The sequence below is a fragment of the Tamandua tetradactyla genome, chromosome 3, assembly GCF_023851605.1.
Source record: "Tamandua tetradactyla isolate mTamTet1 chromosome 3, mTamTet1.pri, whole genome shotgun sequence".
Classification (NCBI taxonomy): Eukaryota; Metazoa; Chordata; class Mammalia; order Pilosa; family Myrmecophagidae; genus Tamandua; species Tamandua tetradactyla.
This window is the reverse complement of record NC_135329.1, coordinates 141,786,262-141,813,010: the sequence shown is the minus strand read 5'-3', so window position 1 is coordinate 141,813,010 and position 26,749 is coordinate 141,786,262. Positions and strand designations below refer to the sequence as shown.

The 26,749-nt window shown below is 38.1% G+C and overlaps 1 protein-coding gene and 1 long non-coding RNA gene across 6 annotated transcripts in view; one reads left to right on the top strand and one right to left on the bottom strand.

Moving 5' to 3' along the window:
• MYO3B (myosin IIIB) overlaps positions 1-26,749 on the bottom strand; it is a 510,258-nt gene that overhangs the window by 423,196 nt on the left and 60,313 nt on the right. The window lies entirely within an intron of this gene.
• Positions 123-24,099, top strand: LOC143677743 (uncharacterized). Of its 5 annotated transcripts, none has more exons than XR_013172847.1 (3): positions 123-273; positions 956-1,058; positions 23,776-24,099. It is a non-coding gene; the product is annotated as an uncharacterized LOC143677743 (long non-coding RNA). The 5 variants fall into 5 exon arrangements; XR_013172846.1 differs by having other exon boundaries at positions 23,773-24,099; XR_013172842.1 differs by lacking the exon at positions 23,776-24,099 and adding an exon at positions 19,157-19,331.

Genomic DNA, 26,749 nt, shown 5'->3' with positions numbered 1-26,749 from the left:
ATCCAATCTTGTGGGAACAGACCTGTTCTTGGGTGGAACATCTTGATTAGTTTGTTTCCATGGAGATGTGAGCCACCCAATTGTGGGTGGGATGAATTAGGCTGTTTCCATGGAGATGTGACCCCACCAATTCAAGGTGGGTCTTAATCCTTTCCTGGAGCCCTTTATGTGAGAGAACTCAGAGCTGACACAGAGAGCAGAGGGATGAAACCTAGTACAGATGTTTGGAGATGCTAAGATAAGAGATGAAACCCAGAGTCTGCCTCAGAGAAAGTAAGTAAGGACCTATAGACACTTAGAAAGAAAGCCTTGGAAACAGGATCTGAGAACCATTTAAAACTAGAAGCCAGGAGCGGACAGCAGACATCACTATGTGCCTTCCCATGTGACAGAGAAATCCCAGATGCTATTTTTCTCTGCATGCCTTAATTCGGACATTTCATGGACTTAGAATTGTAAACTTTTAACTTAGTAAATCCCCTTTGTAAAGGCCGATCCATTTCTGTTATATTGCATTCCAGCAGCTTACCAAATCAGCCCTTATTCAATGTGCAAGAGACCAATTTGTGGAAATGCTGTGTGCTCCTTTGGGTTATGAAGAGTGGGTTCAGAGTCCATGAAGACCCTCATGCCTGCCTGGTTACAGGACTCAGCTCAGTTCAGTAGCCTGTTTTTAATCCCACCTAAGGCCATTTTATAGTTTCCCATTGCCTGGATAATGAGGGTCTTCTGTGGCAGGTCTGCACTGATGTGGAAACTTCCAGGTAGTTCCTACTGGAAAACCCATCTGAACACTCCTCTGGTGGTTTGACACTTGTTCCACACTACTCTGTCTTCCACTAATGGCTGCACTGGGCACTCCAAATACCCAGAATGTTCCCATCCCTGAACTGTAACATTAAGCACCAGTGGTTATGCAGACAGACAAGTAATATCTTAACAACTTCTATTTCAGCTCCAGCTTGTACATGGGTGGCCCTTAGAGATCTCTTCCACTTTGGATCAGTTTTTTTCTTTTCGTCACTCCACTGTCGTAGTTCAGCATTCTGCTCATCAGGGTAAGTACTCAGAAAGGGAATTAGGATCAAAATTGTACATGAAAAAAGGGCTCAGGGCCAGTCTCCCATGTAGGCTGATCCCTCACCTGAGGAGAGCCTATAATAAATGTTCTTAACTGAGAGCTCTGGATGAGCTTCAGCACATCCATAACTTTTTAAATCAACAGGCAAAATTTTATTTCTTTTCTAGGAAGAGGGTTATATGATTCTCAGCAGGCTCCTATGGGCTTGGATCCCCCTCCAAAAATTGAAGCCTATTGTTTTAGGAGGTGCAGAGTGGGTTTCAGGGAGAAAAAGACATAGAGCAGGTGTGAAAGCCTAGCCTAAGGTTTAGGGAAAATGACTTTCACTTTCTCTTGGGATGGTCTGTTGTGCCTCACTTTGCTTTCAGAATATAAGATTTCAAGGTTCAAGGCCAGAAGATACATAGCATCCTTGGAAAAAGGAAGTGAGAAGGCCTTTTGACCTTCTGGGCTCAAGTCTAGAGGGGCAAAAGAAGCCCTCTGCATTCATACATATCCAGATAAGGAAGACCACCTCACATCACTTAAAGTATTTTTAAATGCTGGATAAAATATAATTTTAAAAGCTTTAAACACACATGAGCTTAAAAGGAAATAAAGGAAAATCCCTGGGTACAAGAAAAAGTAGGAATTTAAAGCATTCAAAACAATAGAGCTCATGGACTATCTGTGAAGTGCCCCCAAGAGAATATGAGATCCTGTTATAGGCCCTACTGGGGGGTTTTAGGGTCTAGTTTTTTTGTTTTGTTTTGCTTTTTAATCTCATGAAAGGTAGGAGATGGGACATTGGCCCAGTGGGAGGTGAAACCAACACATAAAACCAGGACCTAGGAGGAGGGCTATCTCCTCAGTGAAGGTCTAGCAAAACTCCACCCAAGGAACAACAAGGAACCCTATCTCTGACTGGACTCTGGGTTGGAAAATAAAACTCCATGCCTTTACCATATGTGGTAGTAAAATGTAGAAAAAAATGTCCAAATAAGAAATTAATATAAAACTAGTACTGAACTGGTGAAATCTTAGGGCACATGTCAGAACCAAATGCAAATTTGCTCTGTGGCAATACACCGTAACCCAAGATCATACAAGATTTCCACAGAAAATACAATCACCTTTAAACAAGATCTCATGATAAAAAAATACAGTCATACAATGAAATGATCTAAGGATGAAAGGAAGCAAACATAGCAAATGGGGGATTTTATACCCTGCTCCCACTATGCTGGTTTAAAACTATTGTGTGCCCCAGAAAAGCCATGTTTTAATACTGATACAATGTTGTGGGGGCAGCCATTTCTTTTAATTCTGATTCCAAACTGTAGATGGAAACTTCTGATTACAATATTTACATGGAGATGTGGCACACCCAATTGTAGGTATGACCTTTTGATTAGATGGAGATGTGACTCCATCTATTCCAGGTGGGTCATGATTAGTTTACTGCAGTCCTTTAAAAGAGGAAATATTTTGAAGAGAGAGAGCCAACAGGAAATTCATAGCAGAGCTGACACAGATCCCAACACTTGGAGAACAGAGACACATGTGTTTGGAGGTGCTTGGAACCAAACAGATGTTGTCATAAGATGTTAAGCAAGCCAGAACCTGGAAAGAGCCAGGGGAAGCCAAGACATGAAGGCCAGCCCCAGAGAAGCAAAGTGAGGAACCCCCACAGGAACAGAGGCTGAAAGCAATGTAACCCAGGAGTAAGGGACCAGCAGATGAAACTTACATGACTACCCAGCTGTCAGAGGGGTTCCTGACCCGTTGACCTTCCTTGAATAAAGGTATCTTTCCCTGGATGCCTCACTTTGGACATTTTTTTTAGGCTTAGAACTGTAAACTTGTAACTTATTAAATTCCCCTTTTTAAAAGCCATTCCAGTTCTGATACACTGCATTCTGGCAGCCTGCAAACTGATACCCCACACCCCCCCCCCAAAAAAATCAAAGAAATAATAGACTATCTGAAAAGGATTAGAAATAAAATAAGTATTTTAAATGATTAAAGAGAAAAGTAATGAAATAGACTTCAGTTTAATGAAGAAATAGGGTACTTTAAGAAAAGAACAGAGAAACTAGAAAAATAACATCACAGAACTCTAGAAATGAAAAATACAGTTATTGCAATTAAAAACTCAATATTAAATAGCAATTAGATATAGCTGAAAAGAGAACAGCAAACTGGGAGATGGAGTTGAATAAATAATCCAGAAATTAGCAGACAAATAAATGGAATATATTAAAATGGAGTTAAGAGACATGAACAATGGAGTAGAATAGGTCCAGCAAGAGAGATAAAAACAAAATGGGAGAGAGAGAATATCTGAAATGACAATGGCTGAAAATTTTCAAGAATTAAGATACATTTTCAAACTGAAGGAACAGAATGGATCTCTATCAAGATGAGTTAAAAAAAAATTCACTCAATCATTCTCAATCTACAGAAAACAAAACTAAACTAAAAACAGAGGAAATCTAAAGAGACTGATTTCTTCTGAAGGAATAGCAAAGTAGACTTAGCGTTAGAAACAAAAGAGGCCAGCATTCTATATTGTATGTTTGCTAATTGCTGCCAGAATGCAATATGCCAGAGATGGAATGGCTTTTAAGGGAATTTGTTAAGTTCCAGGTATATAGTTCTAAGGCCATAGAAATGTCCAAACTAATGCATCCAGAAAAAGATACCTTGACTCAAGAAAGGCTGATATCTGTCACATGGGAGGGCATGTGGCTGGCATCTGCTGGTCCTTGTTCCCGATTCCATTCCTTCCAGCTTCTGATGCCAGTGGTTTCCTCTTGAAGCATCTGTGAGCCTTCACTTAGCTCCTCCAGGACACAACTCTTGGTTCTGGCTTGTTTAGCATATCAAGGAAAGGCGCATGGTGATGTCTGCTGGGCTGTGCATCTCCAAACATCTGTGTCTTGGTGTCGGCTCTCTCTGCTAGCACTCCATGCATCTCCAAATGTCTATTATGTCTCTGTTGACTCTGAACTGTCTCCAAAATGTTTCCCCTTTTAAAGGACTCCACTAAATTAATCAACACCCCCATAAATGAATGGAGTCACATCTCCATCTAATCAAAAGGTCACAGTGTGCCATATCTCCATGCAAACAATCTACTCAAGAGTTCTACCCCACAATATTGAATCAGAGTTAAGAAAACATGGCTTTTCTGGAGTATACAACATCTTCAAACCAGCACATACATCTTCAACATGCTGAGGGAAAAGAACTCTCAGCATAGAATTCCACACCCAGCAAACTTATTTTTCAAAAGTGAAGATATTTTATAATAAAGAAGAAATAAAGATAATTTTGAAAGATAAAGGCTTAAAGAGTATAATACTAAAAGACTCTAAAAGAAACTATTTAAGAACTTGAATTAAAAAATAGGATAAAAGAAGCTATATTAAATAAAAATATGTAAAATAGGTACATTTTTAAAAATGATAATAGCAATAACTAATTCAGGGAAGGGGACATTAGAATAAGGTATAAATAAAATACATGGGAGACTTGAGAGATTTATAAAGAGAATGTTTTTAAAGTCCTTCTACTGTTTAGGGAGTAAAGATACAGATTAACCTTAGATTTTGTTAGATCAAGATAGTATGTTAAGAATTTCAGGGTAACCATTAAAGTATTGTAAACTTAATGTATAATTTCCAAATGATAGAGAAGAGAAATAAAAGGAAGAAATGAAGAGACTCAATCAATACAATAGAATGCATAATAAAGAAAAAGAAAAAAAATGAAAACATTGTAAATAGAAAGCACAAAATTAAAGGGAAAAAATGAGTCCAAAGGTATCAGAAATCATGAGCTTAAACAAAATAAAAAAGTCAGAGTCTATGATAGATTTTTCTTTTTAATCCAGCAGTATGTTATTTTAAAACCATACCTCGGCTGAGAGTGTTCAAATAGAGATGAGAGGATAGTCTGGAGGTCACTCTTATGAAAGCTTTAATTAGACATTTCTACCTATCATAACTTGCCAAATCCCAATCAAAACCATTCCAGCCAATCCTAAAGAGCAATCTAGGGCAATATATAAGATTCCACAAGGGTTCCATGTACTAGGGTAACTTTCCAGAAACCTACAACCTCCAGATGTCTCCCTGGACCAGATAAGTCCTGAAACCTAGAGGGCCCAGCCTCTCCAGAGCATCAGCTAGTTCCATCTCCCTACCCTGTATTATTGACAGTCCCTTCTGACATGAAAAAGTTAGAATGACCATAGTCCAAACACCCTTAAGGAGAGGGATAGAAAGATCAAAGGTGATGGTGGAGCTATACAGAGAAGGTGGTGTTTAACAAATGAATATGACTGCTGAATTATTAAATTGATATTTCTTTTAGTTTCCAGTATCTTAGAGCAGCCAGAAGTAAAAACCTAAAGTTGTGGAATTGTAACTCATACCAAACTCTGAAATCTGTTCTAATTGTTGTGCTGTGCTTTGAAATTTATTGCTTTTTTGTATAGATGCTATTTATCACAAAAAAAGGGGGGGAAAGTCAGTTTGTAATGATAAAAAAATATTTATTTCTTCTAGACTCATATTCTGTAGCAATTGGAAGAAAAAATCTGAGATGATAGTATGGTGGCCCATGACAAACTCTGGGATGTGTCCTGTAACTACTTGTTGTAGAATGCTCTGAAAACTACTGCTTTTCTCTTTCTTTGCTTTGTATATATGTTATATTACACAATTTAAAAAGTTAAAAAAAAAAACACCTAAAGCGCATTGATACGAAAATGTCGAAAGAAGGGGGATTTAAAAGGTATTAGGCAAATACTAACAAATACTAAGTTAGTATAGTAAAATTAATGAGATTACATTGTGACAAATGGAACTATTCATCAATAATAAATAATAATTCTGTACTCATAAAAAAGGGAAAGAATTACCAGGAGAAATTGATCAATCCAAATCAGTGTGAGACTTTTTAACAAGTTTAATTTGATGGTAACATATAAGACCTTGCTCCTTATCATTAAAGAGTCCACATTCTTTTCTAGCATACCTGAATTATTTTAAAAAATTGACCATCGACTGGGTCACAAATTCCCAGTAAATAATTAGAAATTGAAGTTACAAACCACAGTGCAAATCTAACCACAGTCTTTAACTACAGTGCAATTAGAAATTAATTATTTTAAATATAAAAAACTGTTTGCAAGAATAAAGCACTGATAATTTATAAGTCAAAGAAAATTATAAAAATAGAAAATGGGTACTACTTAGTACTAACTATGGAATTCTACATTTCCAAAATTGTGAGATCTGGCAAAAGAATTATTTCTAAGAAATTTTATAAAATATTATGTGTGTGCATGTGTGTGTATACATATATATATATTAGGGGGTAAAAGAAAGATTGAGCTAAGTCTTCCATTCAAGGTTACAGGAAAAAGTACAAGATAAGCCCAAAGAAAATAGCATAAAAGGATGTTTTCTGAAAAAGCACAGAAATTGATGAAGTAGAAAACAGAAATAATAGGATTGATCAAACAAAAAACTGTTCTTTAAAAAAACCTATAGGTCCCAATTCTGAGCAAGATGGAGTAAAAGCACTCTGCCTTATATTGCTTACTGAAAGTAGCTATAAAACTTGGACAAAATGCATGGAACAGTTAATTGAGGATTCTGAAAAGTAAATAGAAGTTGGTGGATTAGTGAAAAAGACCAGAATTCTAAGTACTATCAAATTGGCAGTGAATTTATCATTTTTTTTCCCTCCAGCATCCTTCAGTCTTGTCCCCAGGCATTCTAAAACCAGGAAGTGGATATTCAAGGCATGGACAGAGAAACCTGCAGGACAATTCTTAAATAGCTCAAATTTGAGAAGTAAGAAAGAGACCTCCTGATAACAACAGGAGCCTAAATCTCTAAGGGAAAGGAACTTTTCTCCATGGTCAGAGGAGCTGTGGTCCCCAAAGTATAGGGTGAACCCACGTTCCTTTTTTTTTTTTTCCTCTCTGTCTTCTTGGCCCCAGACATGGTTGCAGTCATAGAAAGTATGCAGCAGAGTAAGGTAAATAAATCCTCAGATTTCTTTCTGGAAGACCGAAAAGGGAAGCCGCAGGGATCAGACAGTATTATGGAGAATGTGGACAGGGAAAAGCTTAGAAAAGCAAACCCATAAAGATGTTTATGAACTGGGCTTACTTTCAAGCTGCACATGTAGGGATCAGATCTTAAACAGCATACCCAAAACTTTAAGAACTGAACTGAGAGATGCCCACTGCCAAGGTCCTGGATTGTCCACTGGGTGGTGCACTAACTGGTAAGATCTGAAGAGCACTGTACGGGTTTTAAAAATGAAACTGATATTAAAATCACAAACTGCAGAAGGCTGGAAGGAACTTGTAGCCTGAAATCAACCAGGCTAATTGCTTAAGAAAATAAAAATATCAACATTCTCCATAAGGTTTAAATATCATTCAGGATCTATAACATCATATTCCAAATGTCTAGCATACAATCTAAAATTACTCAGCCTACAAAGAAACAGGAAAATCTCAATTCACATGGGAAAAGGCAATCTATGTCAATACCAAGATGACACAGATTTTGGAATGTCTGATAAAGATTTTTAAAATGGGTACTATAAAAATATTCTAAACACATAAGGGCATACCCTCTGGAACAAATGAAACAATTAAAAACTCTCAACAAAGAAATAGAAAATATAAAGAAGAATCAAATGGAAATTACAGAACAGAAGAAACCAATAATCAAATTTTAAAATGCCCTATAAGGGCTAAAAAGCAGAATAGAGATGACAGAGGAAGGACTGAACTTAAAGTTAAATCAGCATAAATTATTCAATCTGAAAAATAAAGAGAAAAAAATATTGAAAAAAGAAAACAAACAGAACCTTAGTGATTGGTAGGACAATCTCCCAAAACCTAACATTCTTATCATCAAATTCCCAAAAGGAGAAGAGGAAAGGGGCAGTAAAAAGATCAGTGAAATAGATAAACTTGGGTGGGCCACAGTGTGGCTCAGCAGGCAAGAATGCTCGCCTGCCAAGCCAGAGGACCCGAGTTCAATTCCTGGTGCCTCCCCATGTAAAAAAAAATAAAATAAAATAGGTAAACTTCTCTGAAGACTGGTCAAGAAAAATAGAGATGGCACAAACATTATTTAGAATTACTATTTAGAATGAAAAAGCAATCTAAGTACAGTTGAGAATTTAAACAGTTATCAGAAAATACAATGAACAACTTTCTGCCAATACATTTAAATACTTTATGCACCATGTTTTAGTTGGCTAGAGCTGCCAGAATGCAATATACCAGAAATGGAATGGCTTTTATAAGGGGAATTTATTTCAAGTTTACAGTTCTAAGGCCATAGAAATGTCCAAGCTAAGGCATCCTAAGAGAGATACCTTGACTCAAGAAAGGTCAATGTCTGTCACATGGGAAGGCACATGGCTGGCATCTGCTGGTCCTTGCTCCAGTTCCATTACTTCCAGCTTCTGGTTCCAGTGGCTTCCTCTCTAAGCATCTGTGGGCCTTCACTTAGCTTCTCTGGGGCAAAACTCTGGGTTCTGGCTTGTTTAACATCTCATGGGTAAGCACATGGCAATATCTTCTGGGCTCTGCATCTCCAAATGTATGTTTCTAGGCATCTGCTTTCCCGGTAGGCACTCCAAGCACTTCCAGATGTCTGTGTCTATGTCAGTTATGAGTTCCTGGCATCTCCTGGGGATTCTGCATTTCCAAACATCTGTGTCTAAGCTTTCTCCAAAATGTTTCCCCTTTTAAAGGACTCTAGTAAACTAATCAAGACCCATCTTGGAAGGGTGGAGTCACATCTCCATCTAATCATAAGGCCACACCCACAATTGGGTGTGTCACATCTTCATGGAAACAATCTAATTGAAAGGTTCCACCTTACAATATTGAATAGGGATTATAGAGCATGGCTGCCCCACAAGATTAGATCATGATTGAAAGAAAATGGCTTTCTTGGGGTACACAATAGTTTCAAACCAGAACCTACCATGAATGATTTTCTCAGAAAATATAACTCTCCAAAAATGATGCAAAAATAAAAGAAAGTTTTTGTTAGACCTAAAGATTCAGTAATTAATAATGTACTCATAAAACCACCCCAGAACCAGATAATCTTACAAGCAATTTTTACCAGAATATATTACCTATTTTATGTAAATTGTTCCCAAGAAGGGAAGGAACAAACTTGTTTTGTGAAGCTGGTAAACCTTGATACTAAACCAGGTAGGACAAAATGAGAGAGAAATTTCTAGGCCAGTCTTATTCATAAATAGAGATGCAAAAATTTCAAAGAAGATATTAGCAAGAACTCCAGGAATGTATTTAAAATTAAATACGTTATCACTATGTTGAGTGTATCTTAGGAATGCAAGGATGGTTTATTATAAGAAGAGCAACTGAGACAACTCATCATCTTAATAAATTAAAATAGAAAAATATATGATCTCAATAAATGTTTAAGAAGCATTTGCTAAAATTCAGGACTTATTCATGATTTTTAAAAGGCTCTTAGCAAACTGAAAAAAATTATAGACAAATAAGATTTGTGTGAACATTGAAGCATTTCCTTAAAGTGAGAAATAAGACAGACGGCCACTATCATCACTTCTATTCAATATACTGCAAGATATGAATAAATATTAGAGCTAATAAGTATTAGAGCTAATAAGAAAAAGTACCGTTTATATTAGCAATAAAAATTAAGCATCTACGAATAAATCATTTTTTAAATGTGCAAGACATTTATGGAAAAAGGATAAAACTGAATTGGAGGACATAAAAGAAGATCTAAATTAAAGGAGAGCTGTGCCATTTTGATGCTGGAAACACTAAATATCTAAAAGAAGTTGATTACCCCCAAATTACTCTTGAATTTATGCAATCTCAAACAAATTCCCAATAGGATTGTTCAAAGAACTTGACACACTGTTCCTAAAATTCATATGAGAAAGTAGAAGGCTAAGAATAGCCATAAAATTTTTTGAACCCGTGGAGGAAAGGAAGAGGGAGAGGAAGAATGCAGTGATTCTGACCAAATTTGTCCATGGAAAATCTCTAAGCAGACGTAAATGAGAAACATTCCAGACTGCACAACACAGGTACAGATATGGCCCTAATACTGACCCAGCAAGAACTCAAAAGCCAGCGTAGAAGGATTATTGACAGATATTCATTCCCAGTTTTAGGTTCCTGAGACTTAGAGGCATTTAACTTTGCTGGGGCTGCCAAGATCATTGAACCTCAGGTGCGATTCCATGAGAAAGAAGACAACTGTGGAGGAACATAGCCTTTTCCTTTATAATGCTTATTAGCTGCTTCGGAAGTTATAGTCACCCATCTTCAAACTTGGACTAGGGTAATGGCCTGGCTTATCACAGGGGGTTTGCCTTACAATATCAATAATTATTATCAAAGCATAATAATTCAAACTGTGTGGTATTCAAACAGGGGTTGTCAAATAGACCAATAGAACAGAATACAGAGCCCAGAACCGATCTACATAGTCATAAGAACTAGGTATGTGGAGATTTATGATATTATAAATCTGTGGGGAAGAGATTAATCAATAAATGATCTTGGAACAAGCGACTTTCCATGTAAAAAGAATTATATTAGATTTCTCCTTGACATCATATACAAAATTTTTAAAATTCTGGATGAATTAAAGCCCTTATATGAGAATTTAAAACTTTGAAACCTGCAGAAAAAGTATAGGAAAATAACTTTATGATTTTAATGTAGGAAATTTTTTCCACAATATAAAAAAAGCACACCCAAAAAGGAAAGATTGGAAAATTTGATCACACTAAAATTAAATTTTTCAGCACAATAATAAATACCATAAACAATGTTACAAGACAGGCCACAAACTTAGGATATTTGCAACACAAAACACAAAAAATAATCCAGCTCAGCTGCAGAGTCAAAGAGACTTTTGGAGAACTGAGGAAACATGTACTTTGCAATAATGCACAGTGATGCACATCTATGCGTCTTTTCATTAATCCAGTCATTCATTTGTTCAGAAACATTGTACAATCTGATTTTCTGTGCAAACTTATCAGGAACGACCCCAAATCCAAATATAATGTCCCACTTCAACTATCATTTCTGACTCATGGTACCTTGCCCAGCTGCAGCCTCCTCACATCTAACCCTGAATAGAAAACTAACCAGAACCTTTCAACCCAGAAAGAGGCAATTATGGTTATTGTTAGGAGAGGTTTGTAGCTTAGGGGTAATTGGTTTCAGGAATAAGCCTGTTCGTGTCAGTTTTATAAAGCACATTCCACTTGTCTCCTTTCTTCTGTAAAAACGTATGTCCCATAACTGCTGTTGAAAGCAAGAAGAAATAGTCTAACAGGAAAGAGCGTTATAAAATTTAAATACTATAATGAATTCTTTTTAGTATTCAGGATATTTGGAATTCATTTAATAGTTTCAAAAGCTTGCAGTTGTTGCCAAAAATAAATGCATTCTATTGCTACTTCAAAGATCTGTTTTATAAGGGAAATGGAATGAATTGTAGTAGGGATTCTAAGTATATGTTTTTTCCTACATCCTTGTCTTCTATAGGACTACAGCATTCTTAAAATTTCAAGCAGGGAAACCTGCTCTGGTTACCTTGGTGATAAACAGGGGATAAAAATTATACATAATTGCTGCTGATGTCACTGCTGCCATATTGTTTCCAAGGCTACAGATTGTTTCTAAATAATTGTAATGCTCTGTGCATTGGAAGCCCATTCTGTAGCAAAAAGCCTAGTACTGCAGTTAATTCTTTCTAAATCTTTCTAATAAAGCATCCATGGTGTCTCAGGGACTTTGGATATATGAAGATAAATAGGCATTGGAAATGCCTCTGTCTTAATCTATCCCTGGTACACAAACAGAATTTGAAAAATCTAATATAAAGAAAAGTTCATTTCTATTGTGGCAGATCAGAAAATTTTCTCCAAAAATGCGTTTCTCCTAAAATGCCGAGGGAGAAGGGAGCAAATTTCAGAAATGTGCATGTGTGTGTGTGTGTGTGTGTGTGTGTGTTCTGTATGGAAAATATCTGGGAAAATGTGCAAACTGTTGACAGCAGTACTCTCTGAAGAATAGGATTATGGCAGGCTTTCCTTCTTTGTAAGACATACATTTGTGTAATATTTGATTTTTTGCAGTTAGTATATATTAATCAGATAAAACAATACTGGAAAAAAAATTCCTAATCCTCAGCAGAGCTATGCTTAAATCACCAGCCCAAAAGAAATGGTTTCTTAAACTGAATGAATAGATAAAGCCATTTATAAAGGACATATTTTCCTCTGACCTGCTTTCATTTGTGAAAGCAGTACCCAGTGAGTTCTTTGTACAATCACATTCAGCCACAACAATTACCCTTATATAAGTTACATTATGCAAAATCAAAGAATCACTTTGAAAACCGGCAATTGATATATTGATTTACCTTTTTTTTGTATGCTGTATGATAGGGTCACATTTCATTATTTTTCCATGTGAGTATCCCATTATTGCAGCACCATTTAATGGATTTTGTTTATTTGGTTTTATCTTTGTTTGTTTTGCTTGCTTGTTTGTATGTTTGTTTTTGGGGAAGTGCATGGACGGGTACTTGAACCTGGGTTTCCTGCATTGCAGGTGAGAATTCTACCACTGAGCTACCCTTGCACCCCCCAATACATTGATTTAATGACTCTCTTTCCTTCTCTCCCTTTTCCCCTTCCCCACTTCCTCCTCCCCCTCTACACCTCCCCAGTCATAGAATTTGATTGTCCAAGAGATGGAGAGATTGAGAATGTCACTGGACAGGTGTGATCGATGAAAAACACCATTAAATTTCAGCTTCTAGGAAATCCTATTTAGAGCATAATATGCTCTAAAAACACACTAGTAATAATGTGATTAATAACATCAATCCTTAGGACAGAGTATACATACATACGAAGCCCCCAAACCTAAGGTAAAATGGGATTCTGGGTGCACCTGGAGCCCTGAATTTTCAATGCTCACCTAACCATGAGACAACACAAGGTTTCATTCAGCTCTCTCCAGGTGCTGCTTGATGACACCTAGCTCCCAGTGCTGACCTTGCCAGTAGGAAATTTTCCACTACAGCAAAACAGAAGTGGTGCTCTCTGTATCTCAGCTGTCCTTGCCTGCCTGAGCAGCAGGTTTTGAAGAGTAATAATTTACCTTGGGAGCCCATTCACTATGTAATGCATGAAATGGCCCACATCTGGGAAGGGGTCTCACTGAAAAATTCTCCCCTTTTAGACTAGAAAATACAGAAACTGGAAGCCAGAATTATGATCCAAATCAACTAACAAATAAGTAAGGTAAAAAGCTAAAGCAATCCCTTTTGTATCACAAGATTTTGATTCCTTTTCTGCTGGTGAAATTTACACAGGAAACTGCTGCTAAAAAAGGAAATAGATGTCAAAGAATTATACTCACCAGAAAGGTAATAAATTTGTTATATTGGATAGGCATTACGTTATTCACCTGTGAGAGACTGAATACTCCTAGCTGCTTTTATCATGGTCATCACTTTGCACCCTAATAATGATGTAATGAGTAATAATTGACCATATGTGCTTACTCACAAATTTACAGCTGTGTTATAGCAACATACTTCACAATTATGATGTTGGGAAAGTTAAGCAACCTCATTTTACTGAAGTGGAATTTCTTAGATAACTTGTAAGCACATATGTTCTACTCTAGAAGGCTCTTTAGTTCATCATGAGAACAGAATTAATATAGCTTGGGGTTTTGTGCATTAGTCTACAAGTAACAGAGGACCCATTCATATTGTTCCAAGGTTCTCTGAGTTACCCATTCATTGGCCATATTAATGGGTCACACTAGAAATAATTCATTCAGTACTTGGACCCAAGCTGGTTTCTACATTACCCACTCCTGAGTAGGTGAAAAGTCTCTTTCTAGGCACTGGGCATAGGTGGGAAATCTGTACAAACTCTTTGTCTGACTTCATTTATCCAGAGTGGCAATCATTATTTGAAGAATAAAATTCAGAAATGCTCTGTGAATGACCCCTTCCATGAGGTGACACTGGCTATCCTGGAGAAATGCTGAAATGTGTCGCCAAGATCCTCGCTCTTTGCAGAGAGAAGAACAGCTCAGATTTAGTACATTTTACAAAATTCTGCTATTAAAAAATTGATAGAGAATATTTTAAATGTCCACAGTCATTGTAACTAACTATAAGCTGATCACTCAGAAGGAGCTAATTTTTGTTGTTTTGTTTGTTTACTCTGTGAACAAACCATAAATACAATTGAAGGTGATAGTTTCTTCCAACCCCACAGAATGCCAAAAACCTTGCTTAGTTTGTGTCTTTTATTTCTCTTTTTTTTTTTTGCAAAGACCTTACCAGTTTTATTGTAATATGTGTCTCTGCAAAACACGAAACAATTTCTTAATAAACATACCTCAGAAGGCAAAACAAAAAGCAGGAAAACTATTCATGCTTTGACAAGTCCACCTTTCAAGCTCATACTTATTTTTTAACAAGCTCATATTTTTTAAAAAGCTCATACTCAGTTCATGTGTGTGTCATTTGGCATAAACATGCATAAGAACTTCAAGTGGCCCTACCTCCATCTCTTTCTAAAATAAAACAAAATAAAATTAATTCATCCACACAGTATGTGGGGCATAGCATACATGGAATAGTAACAGAAACAGTAATGACTCAATGAAATTAAGTTTCAACGCAGAGGGGTGTGAAGATGGAAACATCTGTAAATTGTAAATGAAACTGGATTGACAATCTGAGACATTTGCAACATTCAGCATCTCACTTGATGGACTCTATTCTAAGACACTGGAAAGTCTTGAAATAAAGGAACATTTTTACTTTGTTTAAAACAGAACTTGACAAAAGCATTTGACCACAGCAACTTTTTAATACGTTGTTGCTGTTATTGTTAATTAGCCCATAAACCAGTGATTAAATATAGGGGTGCTGGTGTGGGATATAACCAATATTGTTTAAAGCTCTCAAATCAAATAGTAACCAGGCAATAATATTAAATAAGGATCTAGCAGAAGCTGGAACTCAGGTATATGGACTTATTTCTCTTTGAACATAATTTTTTCTTTCTAACACTACCCAGAACTGTAAATTAGAGAAATATTACCATTTTATAACATTTTGAACAATGACAAGCATGCCAAAAAGCATTATCATGTACCACGGACAGTATCTCTATTATCCAGATCCTAAGGTCACAAGAGAAAAAAAGGAGAATTGAGTAAAACTATGCATAAAAATCTGCTGAGGTTCTTTAGTAGGAAATTAATATATTGTGGAGAAAAACTCATTTTAGTTTGCTTTCTGCCTTTTTTCTTTTTAATTGATTTCCTTTTTTAAAGTGCAATTTATTGAGTTATAATTTACATGCAGTAAAATTCACCCTTTTCAGGTGTCCATGTCTGTGCATGTTAGCAAACATATATAGTATGTAACCACCACCAGAATTAAGATATATGTCATTTCTATCACTCCAAAAAGTTTCCTTGACCCCTTTGTTGTCAGTCTTTTCTCCCCACTCTTATGCCTTTCAGTTTTGATTCCTGGGTATTCTGCCCCATCCCTTGTGCCTACTGTTGGTTCATTCATCCAATATTTATTGAGTATCAATTAATGCTCATCTGTATTGTAGGCACTGTACTGTATGGTATTGATGATACAAAGAGTAAAATCCTGTGCCTTCCCCTCAGAAAACTCACAGAGAGCTGCCAGTCAAAGCTCTCCTGGTTGCAATGAATAGACACCTGCTTAAAACAGCAGGTTATACTCAAAAGGAGTTTTACTGGGCAGACCATGGTGGCTCAGCAGGCAGGAATGCTTGCCTGTGATGCCAGAGGACCCGGGTTAGATTCCCGGTGCCTGCCCATGTAAAAAAAAAAAAACTCCAGCCTGCAGCACTATGAATTCAAGAACACAAAATTATATTCAGACTAGCCTCAAGTGAGCCAGGCTAGGAATAGGAAAGGAAAGAAATTTTGATAGTATCCCTGGACCATGTTGTCTCACTAACCCCTAAAGAGTCAGCTTGGAGTGTTTCTCTCCCTTCCCCACCCTGCTGTCTCCTTTCCCTTTCTCTGCTTAACCATCCTGATATTGGTCCAATATGACCATCCAGCCCCAACTCTTCCCAGACTTTCAGCTCATGTGCATGCCACCAATTGGAATGACCTGCTAGGCCTCTTAGTTAACCTTTCCAAGAGAGGAAATCTGATTGGCCCAGCATGATCTATGGCTTTGCCAGTCTTCCTCTCTATTTGGAGTGGGGTCCCCAAGCCTCTTTTTTTTTTTTTTTAACTTTTTTTTAAAACTATATAATATAACATATATACAAAGCAAAGAAAAAAAAAGAGCAATATAATTTTCAGAGCAATCTTCAACAAGTAGTTACAGGACAGATCCAAGAGTTTGTCATGGGCTACCATACCATCATCTCAGACTTTTCCTTCTAGCTGCTCCAGAACATTGGAGGCCCAAGCATCTTATTACCAGCATGGCCCAGGCGATTGGGCTTAGTTTTGTTAGGCCAACATTATGTGATGAATGTACCCAAGAGTTCAAACCTGACTGATGGGTTTGAAGACTTCATAAGGGAGGTGACATATGAGCTAAGTTTTGAAGGATGGTTACCAGATAGACAGTAGCAGGGACCAAGGTAGAATGTGGAAGATGGGAGTATGTGAAAGCCAGAGGGGAATGAGAATTCCAGGCTAAGGACAGATAAGTAAAAACTGTAAAGAACCGTGAAAGAATATGTCTTCTTTAGACATACATAGACTATATTACATATAGCTGGACAGCATGGTGCATTTGGTCAATGTCAAGAGAAAATAAATAGGATCTAGAATATGAAGGGCCTTGCAGGCTGAGCAAGAGATGTGGACTTCATCCTGTGGACGTATGTGGGTCACTGAGGTGTTCAAAGAAAGAAGGAAATTCTACCCTTTGGGGATAATATACAGCAAGGACTGAGAATCCCAGAATTTTCAATTCCCTAACTTTGCTTCTCGTTCCCAAGACAGAAATGCAGAAAGGGTGCTACAAACTAAACCAATCTGTTAATTACCAACTAAGGCTTTGGCCTCAAACCCTACAATGGTCATTGGGTGAGATGGGCCAGACTTCAAAGAGCTCAAAGGACTCCTTTTGCCTGGTTCCAAGCAGTCTTCAGACAACAAAAGCGGGATACAACCTCTTTGTATCCTTCCTGGAGACCCATCTCTGAATCTTGGATTTTTTATCTTAAGTCTTGGATGGCAAATAAAGTTGATCCCAAGGGAAACACATACATACACATCATACCACCCCTATAAAAGAAAAGGGAGAGAGAGTAGCATAGTTTACCCAATGCTCATCCCCATAATGGTTACTACCCACTATACCCACCCACCCCCAATACCCTGAATATTAGTATGGTCTTACTGCGTTCATTGCCTCAGCCTTTTCCTTATGGGTAAGTGGAATAAAAGGGGAAAATTTGGGATCCCTCTAGATAAAGTAATGAGTGTCCACTGGAAGCAAAAAATCACTATTTCATTAAGAAGACTGACAATGATGTGGCAATTGGATTGGAGTTGCTGAGTCTGGAGGCAGAAGATCAGTGGATTCTACTCCAATGATCCAGGTGGGGGTTAATGAGGACCTGCACCAAGGCTGTGGCAGAGGAATTAAAAAGGAGCCAACCAGGAATGACCCATCCCAGTTAGTTCTCAAGCTTAGGGACATCAGAATCACCTGGAGGGCTTGTTAAACTGCAGCTCACTGGCCCCTCCTCCAGAGTTTCTGATTCTGTAGGTTTAGGGTAGGGCCTTATAATTTGCATTTCTAACAAGTTCCCAGGTGATGCCAATACTCTGACCCAGGGACCACACTTTGAGAACCACTGACCAATCATATTCCCATGGACCAAGTCAATAGTAAAACTGTTTTCCTCTGTCCCCACATGGAAAAGGAGATAGATAAGTCATTGTGCTAGTGGCATTAAGATAAATTGTAGGAAAAGAACAGTCTCTCACCAGTCACCTGGCTTCTGCAGTTACTAGACACATGGTTATATACTGAAGTCGGGGCACAAACAGTGACACCTACTAGTCTTCACCTCAAATTCTGAGACTACGTTCATAGTAACTTGAAAACAAAAGATATTTGGGGGGAAGCTTTGGAATCTTATTGTACCATTAGGGCTAGTGCTGAGCACAAAGCAAGAACTCATTAAATTTGACTTCTTTGTAGCTAAAATTCTCATTAGGATTTTTAGCAATTTTCAAAATTTCATAATGACACCAGACAGAGAGCATCAATATATCATGTTTGCAAGATCACACAGCATAAGGAATTTCTGGGTTCTTTGGATGTTAAAATGGCTAATTCCAATGACTGCCAATGTTAGGCTATGTTTCACTCTGTGCACCAGGCCAGACTTACCTCTTTAGGCAGAGGCAGCAGACGGAACAGGTTGAAAGTATCAAATATCATGGTATGAACTTTGCTAGGCCACCTCCTTTCATTATTTAGACCCTTCTGTTGGAGATTTGAAAATATATTCTAGACAGATGACATGTTAACAGAATCATTTCATGGTTCAGCATCCTCTCAGTGTGATTTATCTATATCTGTAGGCACTCGAGGCCTTTATTCAAGAGATTTATGAGCTACCTATATGATTCCATGGTACTGAAAGGAAATACATGCATTATTGAGGAAAAAAGAAAACATTTCTTTTAAGATTATGCCACTTTCCAATTAGAGGCTTTAGAGCTAAAACACGTTCACCACTTTTAACATTCACTGTGTTCTACCCATTTATTTACTTCAGTAGCAAATACTAAAATACCCTGAGGAGAAAGGAGGTCTTTTCTCATTTCTGAACTCTTGAAATTGAATTTGAGGTTACAAAACCTGGATGTGAATTCTAAATCTGCTACTTAGTAAGAATCTTTATGGGCTTCAGTTTTCATATTTGTAAAATAAATGCATTTCCTTTCAGGGTCTGAGGATTGCCTAGCATAGCACATGTGGATATGCTGCATGAACTGCGAAGGGTGATGTGACCCCTCAATGTGGAGCAATGTAGTATTTAGAGTAATATATGTTTCTTTCTCTTCTCTCACCTTTACCATACAAATTCGACCAAAGAAAGGCTGAGGAAATAAACAATGATAGATACCAAAGTGTATCTTTCCTCATGCAATGGCTGGTTGTGATTTGTGGCTCTCTTGTTGAGTACCCTCTTTCCTTTGGGTCACAGCTCTTATTGTACTATTAGGGCTAATGCTGAGCACAAAGCAAGAACTCATTACATTTGACTTCTTTGTAGCTAAAATTCTCATTAGGATTATTAGCAATTTCAAAATTTCGTAGTGACACCGAAGAGCATCAATATATCATGTTTGCAAGATCACACAGTGTAAGGAATTTCTGGGTTCTTTGGATGTACCCCACACTTCAACACCATCCCAGCACCTCCACCACCGAGTCCTACCTGTGCTACCATCCCAGTGATCCTACGTGACCTGAAAGGAACACAAATGGCGGCTCTAGCAGGGACTGTCAAGCTATGAGGGCCACCAGCACACGCAGAGAAGCAAGGACAGAAGCCTAAACTGTGGAAGTTGGTAGATATTACAGGTTTAAACAGCACTGAGATTAAGGTCAAGGGATAGAAAAGTCATATCCAAAATCTGAGAGGGAAGTAAACAGGTCTTGCAGATCTAAGCCAGACATACGTCCAGAGTCTGGGATATCAGCACAGTCCAAAGTGAAAACTTTTAATTCGATTGCTCTGCCAACCTACTCGTCATCAGTCTTTCTCATCCCAGCTCTAGTCCTATTTCTCTTAAAACTAATGAACCGACTTATTGGTTCTGATGGTAGGACAAAAAGAGCTTGCTATCTTCCTGTTTTTGCAGTTTCTCTCTTTAACATAAGTAATACATAAATGTATCACTGGTGTAAAAGATTTAAACAATCAGAAGTATAAAATCAAAGCAGAAACCCCACCCTTCCTCAGAAAGAAGTGCTATTGACCGTTTGATGCATATCCTCTAAGCCCCTTCCCATGAGTCCATTCAAATACGCAGGGTTCTTAGGGTAAATGGAACCATGCTGTTTATAATAATCTGCAGCTGGATCTTTTTCGTTGAACACTGTGTTTTGGATCACTGGTTCTCAACGTGTGAATCCCAGATCAGCAGCATCACTATCACTTGGAACTTGTTTAAAAATACAAATCCTTGCCTCTCCTCTCCCCCCACCACATCTACTAAATCGGAAACTCTTGGGGAGGGGCCCAGCAATCTGCGTTTTAACAGGTCCTCTAGGTGATTCTAATGTAAGCTAAAATTTGAGAACGACTAATTTAATTTTTTTTTCTATATCAGGACATACGGATCTGCCACATTCTTTTTCATGGACACACATTCTATATACCATAGAATGTGTATATTGTAGCTCTTTAGTCATTCCCTACTGATGGTATTTAAGTTATTTCTAATTTTTCCTCATACAAAAAAAATGCTGCAATGAGCATTTTTGTACATTCACCTCAATTAGCTTATGTGGTTTGTCTAGAGTGGATTTCCAAGAGTAGAATTGTTGCGCCAAGTGTATTTTTCTTCACACTTTGAGAGATACTGTTAAATTGCTTTTCCAAAAGGCAGTTTATATTCCCATCAAGAGCAATATGCTTGTTTCTCCACATTCTCTCCATCACTGTTAGTCTATGCCAGTCTTGCCATCACTTATCAGCTTTTGTAAGTGAAAGAAAAATGGAATAACAAAATCACATGTTACTTGGGAAGTGAATTCTAAAGTGGTAAGGTGGAAACTATGTATAGTCAAAATTACCTTTTAAGATTTTTTAGGAATGTGCCTTTTTGGAGACCAACACACTAAATAAAGTCAATCCAGCCAGTTTCCCCCCGTCCGGCTCTCTCTTAAGCTCCAGAAGAAATACACATCTCTCAGCAGCAGACTCACATTCAATATAGAGGAAATCCCACACGTGAAGAAGCAGGGAGACATGCGAGCACCCGAGGAAAGAGCAGGTTCCCCGTTTGCTTTCATCCTTAACTCGGGCAGAGTTGTCCAATTCCAACCTCTCTAAGAGTCAGTTAACCTTAAGCACACATATGAGACAAATGCAGTATGTCCCGTTATTAGTTTATTTTACATTTTCTTGATTCGCATATATAGTGATTTGAGAAATTTGAGTACCTTTTTGTCAATTTCTACCCTTTGTATCTTTTCAGTTGAACTGTCTTTTTCTTACTTATTTATACTATGGGTATTCATTTTTTTAATGTTATTGTGTTGGTTAGAAAGGATTATATTCCCTCAAAAAGCCATGTCTTAATCATAATCCAATCTTGTGGGAGTGACCTTTTTAAAAAATCCCTATTCAATAATGTAAATTGGAAATTTTGATTAGATTATCTCCACGGAGATGTGACTCGCCCAGTTGTGGGTATTAATTAGAGGGAGATGTGACTCCACCCACTCCAAGTGGAATGATTAGTTTACTGGAACCCTTTAAAAAATGAAATATTTTGGAGAGAGCCACAAGAACCACAAGAGTCCACACAACCAGAGACCTTTGGAGATGAAAGACGCTCTCCCCTGGGGGAGCGTCATGAAACAAGAAGCCTGGAGAGAAAGCCAGAAGACATTGTCAGGTTTCCCATGTGGCTTTTCAGCTGTGAAAGAACCCTGAACTTCATTGGCCTTTCTTGAGTTAAGGTAACCTCTTGTTGGTGCCTTAATTTAGACATTGTTATAAACTTGCACAGCCTTAGAACTATAAACTTGCAATTTAATAAATTCCTCCTTTCAAAAGATATTCTATTTCTGGTAGATTGCATTCCAGCAGCTAGCAAATTGGAATAGTTACATATGCAGCAAATATTTTCTTTTCACCTGAGTATTGTATATTTGATACTCCCTTATACACATCATTTACCTGTTTCATATATCTTTCAAATTAGATGACTATAAGACTGAAGGAAACTGAAATATGTTTTATTATATCAAAACTTTTGAAATGCACAATTTTATTTTATTTTTTTACATGGGCAGGCACTGGCCATTAAACCCAGGTTTCCGGCGTGGTAAGCGAGAAGTCTGCCTGCTGAGCCACCGTGGCCTGCCCAAATAATTTTAATTCATGCAAAATTCCTTCCTTCGTGTATTTTCATCGTGTTACATGGTTGGCTTTTTGTCAATAGCCTTAAATATTTTTTAGAATGTGCCAAGTGATGGAGTGATGAGTCACTCCTAACTACAGAGAAGAGAAGAATCAAGGTATTGGCATGGAAACTAAAAGTAAAACCTCTAGTAGGGCCACAGATTTTCTTTAAGCAATAAAGTCTGGCATCACCTGGACTGGAATCCAACCAGAGGGTGTAAGTCCATTAACTCTCGTTTTCTCTGTCCACCTTGAAGCTACTGATTGGACCCTAGCTCTGACCAGCTCCTCCACCTCTCCTGGCAGGGCATGTGCCTTCTGACCTTAACAGCCTTCCGCTTCTGGGATCACCCACCCCTTGGCATGGGAACCTGGGTTCCTGGCTGTGGTCCTAGCAACTCTAATTTGCTGATTTTTGGCCCTAGCCATGCTATGATTACTTCCAATTCACATATGATTTAGGGTTTTTTTTTTTTTTAACATTTACTTTCCAAGTTATACAGAAAAAAGTGCTTTCTTTTAGAACATTTTTGGAATGCATGAACCTTTTCAGACTTTTGGAGTCTGTCATCATGTGATTTATAGTTTAAGGATTCATGGAGCTCTGAAAATGAGGCCAAGACTTAAAAATCTAGGGCGGCTACTGTTCTTTAAGTGTTGGTCTCCAAACAGAAGGAGAGTTGGAGGGTGAGGACAAGTGCCCTCTATAAGCAGGAAAGAAAATTAAATAAGGAGATAAGGTCAGTTATAAAAGCAAACCCCAGCCACTTTCTAGTCCATAATCACCGCATTCTAAATATACTTCTATGAAATCCTAAGAAGGCTTTTAAAATCCTGCCCCCATCAATTATCCCCTCTCACATCTCTTGAATTTTCTACCTCTCCACTTGCCCCTTCGGCTCAACCTGCCTTTCCCTCACACCAGCCTCCATCCCCTCTTGCACTGCCAGGCTGCCCTCACTGCCCTCAAATCCATTTACAGCTTAACCTTTGCCACAGGCTTTTGTTCTTTACCCCACTACTATTCTCTTCCAAAACTGGGCAGTCACTGATAATCTCTTAAGAATGTCAAATACAACAAATGTTCTCTTCCAAATTTTCATTGTATTTATCCTTTAAATGTGTGTGATAGTAGTAATAATTATAGCTACTTTTTATTGAATACCTACTACAGGCCAGAGTATTGTGCCATATCATCTGTTGCCCTCAAGCAGCCCAAATATGTTCATATTATCTCAGCTAGGAGAGTTCAGAGAACTTACCCAAGGTCACACAACTAGCAGATGTAGGATTCAAACCCAAAAGTGTCTGGGTGGTGGATTCAAGATGGCCACAAATTCTCCCCACTCCACCCTTGAAAAAGTGGGAGTCTACTTCCCTTCCCTTAAATCTGTACAGACCCTTTGACTTATTGCAATCAGTAGAATGCTGCAGAAGTGATGCTGAATAACTTCCAAGGATCAGCCTTGAAGAGATCTGGAGTTTCTGTTTCTGTGCACTAGAGTGTTCCTTCCTCAAAGTCCTTCTACCTTGCAACCAACATGCTTTGAGCAGTCAGGGGAGACAGGAGACCATTTGGAGGACCACCCAGACAGGAAAGTGAAGACCTTCTGGATCTTCCAGCCCAGCCCAACTGTCCAGAGAATGGCTCCAGCTGACATTGTGTGAAGCAGAAAAACCATCTAGCCATGCCCTGCCTGAATTTCTGACCTACAGAATCATGGAGAATCATAAATTTTTTTAAGCTACTAATTGTCAGCATTCTTTGTTATGCAGCATTAAATAACCAAAGTTGATTCTAAAACTCTATGTTACTTGGCCTCCTTATTTTTAACCATCTCCTCACTCATTTCCCCCAAACTTATTCCTCCTCTATTTCCAGGTTTATTTAATGATACTACTAACCTCAATTAACACAACTGCCTACTCGATTTCCTACTTTGATGACAAACTTGCATCTCAAACTTAATAGCTAAATGGAATCTTGGATTCCTGCCCTAACCCCTATCAAGTCAGCACCTCCCACATTTGTCCCCACCTTGAAAGTAGTGACACCTATTTTCCAGTTGCTCAAGCCAAAACCTTGAACTTTTCCTTATATCCTCCTTCTCTCATATCCTATAGCCAATCCCTCAGCTCTCCATTCAGCTCTCCCTTCAGATTATATCCATGATCCAACCACTTCTCACCATCTCCACCTTAGTCCATGCTGCCATTCTCCCCTATCTGGACTATCACAAAAGCTTCTTATCTTGTCTCCCTGCTTCCACTCTCATCCCCACCGCCACCACCACTACTCCATTATCCACTTAGTATTCAGAAGATTCCTTTAAACTTAAGTCAGTTCTTGTCACTTCCTTGCTCAATCCCCTAATGGCTTCCATGTTGTTCAAAGAATATTAAAAATTCGTTAGAGTAGCCTACAAGATCCTACATGATTTATTCCCAGTTACCTCTCAGACATCATTGCCTTTCCCTTATTTAAGCTTTTCCTTTGACCTGATTGCAGAGGCTTATTCTGAGTACTTTATGTGATAGCAAACCCCATCCCAGCTGTCACTCTGTTTCCCTTATCCCACTTTTTTTTTTCTTCAGACAGGCATCTATCGGCACCCGGAATACTAAATATGCTTGTTTATTTTATTTCTCCATTCTCTAGAATGTAAGGTCCATGAGGACAGAGACTTTGTTTTCTTCAGTACTATGCCTGATACAGTGCCTAGCCATAGTAAGTGATCAACGGATATTTATCAAATTATTGGATAAATTAATTCCAAGCATCACCACAATTCATTTGTAAGTAGGCACTATTTACACACATTTCTAAAGAAAGGAAATGACTTTAATTATGAAGCTCTTGCGTTTTGCCAGATTCATTTGGCAAACTGTTTTCCCTTGGGTCATTCTTTCCTCAATTGCAATTTCGTGCCAGAGCCATTGACTTTTTCTAACCTCTTTCTAGTCAGCATATTATAACCAAATCAATGAATTACTTCATTGTTGATATACGTTTTTAGTTACAGATGGGTATGTTTTATCTTTTTAATAGACATAGGAGTGCCAACTTTGGGAAAGAGGGCAGTGAAGGGTGGAGCCAGGAGAGGAAAATGATGTCCAGGGAAGTATGTCATCATCAAGGTAAAGGTGTAATGTATTTTCAGTTTCTTCTTTGCAGCTATTAGGAGACTGGTGAGCTGTGCCGGACCAAGATGACCCACCAAGGCAGGACCAACAGACAGGCAGATTTCCCCACATTTTCCAAACTACGGCATTGAATCTTAAGCTTGGTCAGAATGTACAGAATCAAGCCATGGCTCTCTCTCTGACCAGCCATATCATCTAGGAAAACTCACTCTGAGTCTCTGAGTTTCCTCATCTGCTCATGGCTGTGTTGGATCAGAGGTTTTAAACATTTTGGGGTCATGCACCCTGTGCCAGTTTGAAAGGATTTATATACCCTAGAAAAGCCATGCCTTAATCATAATCCAATCTTGTGAAGGCAGCTGTTTCTTTTAATTCCTATTTGGCATTACGGGTCAAAACTTAATTAGATTATCTCTATGAAGATGTGACTCACCTAATTGTGGGTATTAATTAGAAGGAGATGGGGCTCACCCAATTGTGGGCATTAACTAGAGGGAGATTTGACTCCTCCCATTCCAGGTGGGGCTTGATTAATTTACTGGAATCCTTTAAGAGGAGATATTTGGGGAAGAGCCACAACAGAACCACAAGAGAGCCATGGGAGAGTACAAGATCCATGAGGGACGAGACAGCCCATGCAGCCAGAGACTTTTGGAGATGAACACCCCTGGGGAAGCCTCATGAAACAAGAAGTCTGGAGAGAAAGCTAGCAGAGGTCACCATGTTTGCCATGTGCCTTTCCGGTTGAGAGAGAGACCCTGAACTTCATCAGCCTTTCTTGACTGAAGGTAATCCCTTGTGGTGCCTTAATGTGGACATTTTTATAGACTTGCTTAAATTGGGACATTTTCTCAGCTTTAGAACTGTAAACTTCCAACTTAGTAAATTCCCCCTTTTAAAACCCATTCAATTTCTGGTGTATTACATACATTCTGGCAGCTAGCAAACTAGAACAGACCCTTGAAGAGTTATAAACCATCTTTCCCACCAAAAATGGGTCATTCTGCATTCAGTCTCAGGGAGTTTACAGTCCCCTTGAAGCTCACCTTCTGCCACTTATTAGCATTATTTAATTGTGTGTCTGTGCAAATCATATGTCTGGAATTCTGGATTCCTTAACTATAAAAGTGAAAAGAGCTCTACCTCTCAGCGTTGCAGTGTAGAATCAAATAAATTATGCATAAGATAGTAATTATAAATTGCTAAAGGCCAAATAATCGTAAAAGAGCTGTTTACAATAGCTGAACTGGGGCT